At 37.9% G+C, this 8,557-nt stretch overlaps 1 protein-coding gene across 1 annotated transcript in view; it reads left to right on the top strand.

Moving 5' to 3' along the window:
- Window positions 1-8,557, top strand: part of LOC109389838 (ubiquitin-conjugating enzyme E2 E2) — a 302,286-nt gene that overhangs the window by 90,383 nt on the left and 203,346 nt on the right. The window lies entirely within an intron of this gene.

Here is an 8,557-nt window from a genome sequence, read left to right as displayed (position 1 = left end):
CCCAGCTCCAGGTTGAGCTGTTGTTCAGCATCTTAGCTGTGGAGGGCAGTGTCACTGGCCCTCATATGTGGGATCCGAACCGGGGCCCTCTGGCCTCCCAAGCCAGTTCTTAACCATCGCGCCACTCGGCCGGCCCAAAAGTTTTAACTTTTGATGGAGATCAACTTACCAGTTTTTCGTGTAATGGATGATGGATGCTTTTGGTGTCAACTCTTAAGAATTCCTTGGCTAGCCTTAGGTCTCTAAGATTTGGCAGGAAAAGGGGTGTTAAATTTCAAATTTAATTTATTTTTATGATATATTTGTCACAACTAATAAACCAGTTTTAATACATTATTATTAAGTAGAATCCCTATTTTATTAATATTTTCTTAATTTTTAACCTAATGTTCTTTTTCTGTCCCAGGATCCCATCCTGGATACACTTATGCACCAGGTCTCCCTAGGCTCTTCTAGACAGTGAAAGTTTCTCAGACTTTCTTTGTTTTGATGACCTTGACAGTTTTGAGGTGCACTGGTCAGATATTTTTTAGAGTGCCCCTCAATTGGGACTTGTCTGATGTGTTGTTTATGATTAAACTAGGGTTTATGGGTGCTTGTCAGGAAGACCATAGAGGTAAAGTGCCATTTCATTGTATTATATTAAGGGTATGTGTAATCAACATGATTTCACTGATGATGCTCAGTTTGATCACATGGCATAGGTAGTGTTAACAGGTTACCAGGTTTCTCTGCTGTGAAGTTACCCCCTCCGTTTACCTATGCTGTGATCTTTGGAAGTAAGTCACTGTGTGCAGCTCACACGTAAGTGGCGGGGAGTTATGCTCTACTGTATACATTTTGGTATGGTATATTTTCATTGTTTTGATGTATTTTTCTTTATTTCCTTTGTAACTTCTTCTTTGGTACATGGATTATTTATAAATATAATACGTTGTTTGATTTTTAAATGATGGAGATTTTCCTGTTGTCTGTAGTTGAGTTGTAATCTGATTCCATTATAGCGGAAAATATATTGTGTATGATTTCAATTCTTTTAAATTTTTTGAAATTTGTTTTATGGTCCGGGATATGGTCTATCTTGGTGACTGTTCCATGGGCCCTTGAAAAGAATGTGATGTTGTTGGGTGGAGTGTTCTATATATATAACAATCATATCTTTATATATTATTTGTTCAGTTCTTCTATGCCCCTCCTGAGTTTCTGTCTAGTAGTTCTATCAATTGCTGACAGTGGGGTATTGGAGCCCCCAAATATAATTCTAGATTTGTCTGTTTCTCCCCTCAGTTCTGTCAGTTTTTACTTGATTTTTAAAAAGTGTGTGTGTGTGCATGTGTGTGTGTACGTGTACAGAATTAGGATTATGTCTTTCTGATGGAGTGATCCTTTTATCATTATGTAGTGTCTGTCTCTAGCAACTGTTTTGCTTTGAAGTCTGTTTTATCTGATATTAATACAGCTATCCTTTTTCTAAAAAATTAATGTTTGCTTAGTATATCCTTTTCCGTCTTTTCACTTTCAAACTACTTTTAAATTACATTGGATTTTAAAAGTAAGTTAAAGCCAAGTTTAGATTTTAAATGTTCTCATGAAGTCCTTTTGAATTATTTCAATACAGTCAGGGTACATATGTGGGTGAATGGTACAAATCAGTTTTAAAAACTAGAAAATGGAATATTGGTTCAAAGCAGAGTAGAGAGAGCTTTATTCATTAAGTCATTGTTTTGGTCATCAGACACATATTTGTTGAATCCTTCATGTGTGCCAGGAATTGTTTAGATGCTGGAGACATAGTGATGAACAAAGCAGAACAAAACAAAAACTCCTGGCCTGGAGTTTGCGTTATAGTGGAGGAAGAGGAAAGTGAACAAATAAACTATATTGTATGTCAGAAGGTAGTAAATGCTTTGGAAGGGGACAAAGATGGGTACTACCAATGGTTGTTGTTGGTGGTGAGGTTTTGATTTCAGACAGGGTGAGCAGAAATAAGACCTCTCTAGTAAGCTGACATTTGAGCAAAAACCTGAAGATGATAACAGAGTAAGTTGTGCTAATTTAATTTCTCTGGCAGAAAAGTACGCCAGGCAGAAAAAGGCATGATTGGCATGATAGAGGAACCAATGGAAGACCAGTGTAACTGGAACAGGGTGATCCATGGGGAAAGCACGAGGAGATGAGGCCAGAGAGGAAGCAGGGGCCTAGGTTGATATTGTTGAATCCTGAAGGCCACTATGAGGTTTTTAGCTTATGTCAGATGGGAAGACGCTGGAGAGCTTGCAACAGAGTAGCGATATGATTTAGCTTTCTTTACAAAAGGAGCATTTAATAATTTGTATATACTGCCTGGTTTGTTTAATAAAAGATAGTAAAAAGGTATGCATTAAATGCATTTTATTAAAAAATTTTTTATAAAGAGGAAGTGGACTAGATAATTTCAAAGGGTATTTTCTAAAACCCTTTCACTTCTTTACCTTTAATAGATGAAAATATTTTTTTAATGTAAAAGTATGAGGATCGTTGTGGAATAATTCTAGTTGTGACACTAGTAGCCTTAGGGAAAAGAAGTTTAATTTCTGTTGTGCAGTTGGACAGGCCTTTTTAAAGGTCTAAAAGAGTTCATCAGAGGCACAGATGGTACCATATCAAGAAGAACAAAGACTGAAACCTCTGCCACAACTGTAATTTATCTTGGTTTATTTTCAATGGACTGTCAGGCATGTCATACCCACTACAACAGCTGAATGCTTCAAACAATATACCTAACAGCAAGAGCAAACACAAATAATTAGGAGTGGTAAAAATAGAAGAAACATAAGCCATTGATAACAGAGACTTAATTTTACACAGTTTACACATTGCCAGGGTCTTGTCATAAGTTTTCTGATAGGTCATTTCACTTAAAAGGTTTTAGTGAAGATCAAAAGAAAAACGTGAGAAAATTATCTTACGTATAAAGAAGGAAATCACAGTACTTAAAGGATACAGGAAATGTACAAAAGTTGTTTTTTTAAAATACCATAAAAAAATAAATTTTGCAGAGGTTAAAAGTAGAAGGTTTATCTGAAATATGATTAAAATCCAATCCAATTTGCCTTTTGAAAAGAACTAAAGAATAAATGCAAAGAACAAAACAGTGCCTTGTACTTTATGTGAAGATGCTCTCACAGCCTGTTACACTTTGTGACCTGCACCAGCATAATCTATAACCACAATCTACTTAAATCATCATGAACACAGCATTTAAATCTTAGAATTAAAAGTCTTCTAGGAGCATCTGCCTATGCATGTCTTACACTTTGCTCCATTTTGAACCCCACTGCTACCCCTAAGCCAGAGTCTTTGTAGGTATTAGCCTCAAATAGGTAACCTTTTCATTCCTCTCCATAGATGCTTTTCGCATAGCAGGGACGCTACGCATGCTTTCTGGTTCAACAACTTGTAGCTGATCAAATCATGTCAAAGAGATAATTAGCTTGAGCATTCATCCCTTACCCAGAAAAATAAGTATTTGTAATTCTGTGTGATTTTAGTGAGCTAATTTTGTGCCAAATGAGTGGAAAATACTTAATTTTTAAAAGTCACATCCCAGACACACAAACTAGTTTCCTTCTTAATTTATCCAATTCTGAAAGTAATAATTGAAAAAGTGAAATAATGTTGATGATAATGATAGAACTACCACATATCAGTGCCAGGTTAAGCTGTTACTTGAATGTCCTCCCCTGTCAGAAACCTTCCAAATCACCCAGTATGTATTGGCTACCCAGGTGCCAGAATCTTCAATGATAAGCTCAAGCTGATGAGGCCTCTGAGTTACTATGGCCACTTTTACCTCTGCTGCACAATCGAGCGTTTCGTGATGTAGGACTTGTGATGAAGTTCTCTGGCTGCTTTCTGAATGGAAGTCTGTTTGCCACTAAAAATAAACTCGTTACGTGCCAATACCATGTTCTCTTTCCCATTCCTTCACTCATACAGCACAGCTCTGGAAAATGTATACATTTAAAAAACAGCTACTGACTCCCCATTTTGTTATTAATGTTAATTAGGATTCTTGTTATTTTAATTTATAAAAATTTACCGAATGATCATCCTTCTTATTCTTGATCTCAACACTTTATCAGTAAAAAACCTAGTGCTGCAGACACGAAGTGGAGGCTGACCTTGAAGAAAGAACAGGATATCTTTAAGTGCTAATAATGCATGGTAATAAAATTCCTGATCCAGTTTAACCAGGTTTTTTCAGTATAATTGTAACAAATTTTATGTGACATTTTAAAGAGTGAGCCCTCCTGTTAGCTCCAGTAGCTCCATTATTTTGAAGGTCACACTGACCAGAGTAACACTTCTCTGAAGCCAACCAGCGCTCCCGAGAGAAATCATCCTTTTATAGCCAGGAAAGGTCTGGAAGAGAAATAATTTAATCCATTTTACAGATACGGTATCTAAAGTACAGAAAGGCTAAGTGCCACGTAATGGATCCTCAATACATGTGTGATCTTGTTGCTCAACAAAGTGAAAGTTCTAGGTAAATTGATAAAAAAGTCAAGATTAAAGATGGATCACCCTAGTTTAAAGCACCCTCATTTAAGGAAGGCTGAAGTCAAGCAACACAGTGTACACCTGTGTTACAAATCAAAGAAAGGTGTGCTCTCTTGCAGATTGTGGCACAAAAGATAGCCTTTTAAAATTGCTTGGTTCACCATTCAGGCCATTACTTTAAAATGTAACTGTTTTGTGACTTCAGTAATAATCATGAAAATACATACCAAAACCTCATTAATATGAAACCTAAATGATTTGTAAAAGTTGGCTTGGATTATCTACTATTTATTAAAGAATAATAGAACATTTAATCTCTAGAAAGACAGTTTATTTTGTTTTCCCCAAAGTAAACATTTGAGTAACAGTTGTGGATTATGATTCTTAACCCAGATTGTGGAAGTAATTAATGAAATGACTGTGGCAGCATCTGTTAATGAACTACTCTAGTGTATTAGAAAGTTACTAATGAGAAACACTTAGAAACTGAAAGGAGCAATTCGGCAGTAGTGTTGATGTTGACCTACAGGTGGGAATCACTTAATGATAGTGTCCACTCGCAAATATTCAGGGCAAGCAGCTACAATGTGTAGATTATCAATACCCTTGGTTTTTCTCCTTATCATCATTGCTGACAGCTTGTGCTATATAATCATTCAGCATCAACAAAGTACAGATAAGATGTAATAAAATTAAAATTGGATAAGTTTGCTTCAGATTAGGAGCACTTACAAAAAGTTATATAGATTTCACTAAATAAAAGACAAGACGTTTTCTGTTCAGTTGTTTTAAGGCCATTCCAAATAGAATTGATAAATATTGGCAAATATTGGCTAAATAGTAACCAGAATCAAGCCATAGTTCAACAACCGTTAAAACTATGATTGTGGCATCTTATCTGTGTTATATCAATAGTTTGTAAATTGAAGTAACATATTGATAGCCCTAATTGCTTTCATTTTAGCACTTTGAGATATTTGCACCAGTTTCCTGCAAGCAGACTTTAATTGGCAAAGATTTTTAAGTCCTTATTCCTGTCACCACAGGTTAGGATGCCAGGCAGGATTCAGCATGAGTGGCAGATAAATTGACTACAGTGTTGGGAATAATTTTTTAAAATTTGAAAGGGCAGACCTATACATTTTGATGTATAATAACACTATATGCTGATAGAACAGAGTGTTGATTAAATGATATACTAGTTAAATTCAGTTTGTTTTGAGGGTACAGATATCACCACAAATACAGATCAGTAAATGTATCTCAGGAATCAAAAGTATGAGAGAATGGACTGAAAAATGAAAAAGATACATTAGACATTAAAGAAAGATGCAGTTTTCTGATACAGTGTTAGTATTTGCCCTGAAGTTGATCAAAACAGAACCTTACCCTGCATATAAAAGTGAGATTTGGCTCTACTAAAGACCATATCTGACTTCTTAAGCAATTTCATCAGTGTCACCTGTGAGATACACTCAACATTAAATGGCAAGGCAGGATTGCGGTGCAAGCCCTGGAGTCCAGCCAATTTATCATCCTTGAAGCTATGTGGGATGCTGTATAACACTATTGAAAATAGATGACAGAAGGCTGTCCAAGCAGCTGCTACATGATGATCTAAAATAGGGAGCCACAAACCAGGCCAACGGAAGAAGTGCTTTAAGGGCACACTGGACCACAGCATAAAATGATAAAACACAGCTCAGGGTAGCCAGGAAACAATTGTTTTTGTGAATGCAGTAATCAGAAATGAAATAGTTCTTTTACAGTGAAGCCAATGAAAATGACACGATTCTAAAACATTTGCTTGCAAGCAGGGACAGAATGGACAAATAATAGTTTAATAGTTGCAACTCAAATCAAAGGACAATTTAATACAAACATTATGAAAAGGATTAACTAGATCCCTTCTTTAAAGCAGTTCACAATTAGAATTATCTCTCATTATCTAGATGTCAACAACCTTAAACACTTACCTAAGACAGAATTTTAAATTATGTTAGCTTGGTTTAAAAATAATATCAAATGTTAAAAGAGCTAATTTTCCAGTGTAGAAATGTTCCGCAAAGCAGTGTAATAGTTAGACATTTACACCCCTCATAAGGTGATCGTCTACTATGGAAGTATGGAGGATAAAGGGCAGGAAAATTCACATGACTGTAGAACCTGTGCATTAAATATAGAGAGAAGGTGTAAGGCAGGGAGGGGGCTCTGTTAAATGGGAGGCTCGCATCGCCACCCTCCTTCCCTCTTACAGTGTCATCATCATGGGTCCTGTTACCACAGACTCAGCACTGTATTTCCTGCCTAGGTTCAAGGGGAAATGTGGGCGGTGCGGCTCAGGTAGCAGCCGGCAAAACGGGGAAGAGGAAATTCAAAAGCCATGTTAAATACTGAAGGGAATTCCTTGGGTACTTCCCAAGTGGCCATTTGCCTTTAGTATTGTAGGTGACTTCAGCAGTCAGACACCCTGTTGACAGAAATTTTAACAAAATGTTTTGGTGGGGTTTTTTATTCCCAGTAGGGAATTTTAGCAACTTTATGGCTTTTTTTTTCATTGTACTCAAATTGTTTTAATATTTCTCCCTGTATATTCAAGATAAAGTAACTTTAGCTCTATTGTGGTTTCAGCCATTTTGCTATAAAATGCCAGTACCTGGAAGGAGGCCGCGGTAACTCCTGCCCGCCTGTCCCAGCTCACCGCTCACAGCTCTTCCCCTCCTTCACTAAGCTCCTGCTGCACGAGCTTACTGTGAGCTCGGCCAATGGACCAGACTTCTTTCTGCCCCAAGTCTTTGCATGTTTTCCTTCTGCTTGGACCTGCCCTTTCCCACCCCTCTGAGATTTTCAGGATAAATGTCACCTCCTCAGAGAGGTGTATTCAATTGTCTAATGTCTGTCTCTCCCATTAGCTGGCTGAAAGGTTTAGGAGGGTAGGAACCATGTCTGGTTTTTTTACCATTCTGTACTCAAAGCTTAGCACCATGCCCAAGACATATTAATAATTAGAACTCAATAAATTGGCAAGCTTAAGGAATGCCGGGGAATCTCTGTGGAACATTTCTTTAGGTATGAAGAGAACTGCTTTGTAATTACGTATTTTAAAATTTCCTATGCTTTACTGATCCACAGATGTTTGTTTAGTTTCATAACAAGACTATCAATTCACTTTTCCTCTCTCCCAGATATGTGTGTGTGTGTGTGTGTGTGTGTGTGTGTGTATGGCACCACAAATTTTAAAATACTTCAGTGAGTAAGAAGTATATGGGGCCGGCCGAGTGGCGCGTTGGTTAAGAGCTGGCTTGGGACGCCAGAGTGCCCCAGTTCGGATCCCACATAGGAGGGCCAGTGACACTGCCCTCTATAGCTAAGATGCTGAACAACAACTCAATTTTGAGCGGGGCTGCCATGAGTCGCCAGCGACGGTGTAGGCTGCAGCCCCTGCTGCAGTGGGCTGCCATGGGCTACTGTGTGTAGCCAGCAGCCAGCATGAGTGGCCAGCAGCCGCCATGAGCGGCCGTCCAGAGGCGGGCAGCTGATCTGCCTCACCCGGGAAGAGCGCAATGATAATACCAACATGGGCCAGTGAAGGAAAGTCCTCCACAACTAAACTGAAGAACAAAAGGACAGCAACTTCTCTGTTCCCCTTCCCCCAATTCCCAAGCGCTGTTCCCCTCCCCCAATTACCTAATAAAATCTTAAAACAAAAAAAAAAGTATATGGCCCACCACATAGTTTGCACAAATGTTAGCAAATCACTACTACTAAAAATGTAATAGTTAAAGGTAGTAAGAGATTTGTCAAACAAGTTTGGTATTAATGCTATTCTTAAGTAAAATTTCAGTGTCAAATAGATTTTTTTGTTTCTTTTTAAAGATTTTTATTGGGGAATTGGGGGATGGGAACAGCGCTGGGGAATAGGGGGAAGGGGAACAGACAAGTTGCTGTCCTTTTGTTCTTCAGTCTAGTTGTGGAGGACGTTGCTTCACTAGCCCAAGTTGGCACCATCAACTGG

This window comes from Hipposideros armiger, unplaced genomic scaffold (genome assembly GCF_001890085.2).
Source record: "Hipposideros armiger isolate ML-2016 unplaced genomic scaffold, ASM189008v1 scaffold_245, whole genome shotgun sequence".
Classification (NCBI taxonomy): Eukaryota; Metazoa; Chordata; class Mammalia; order Chiroptera; family Hipposideridae; genus Hipposideros; species Hipposideros armiger.
The sequence above is the reverse complement of the archived record's forward strand: the minus strand, read 5'-3'. Positions and strand labels throughout refer to the sequence as shown.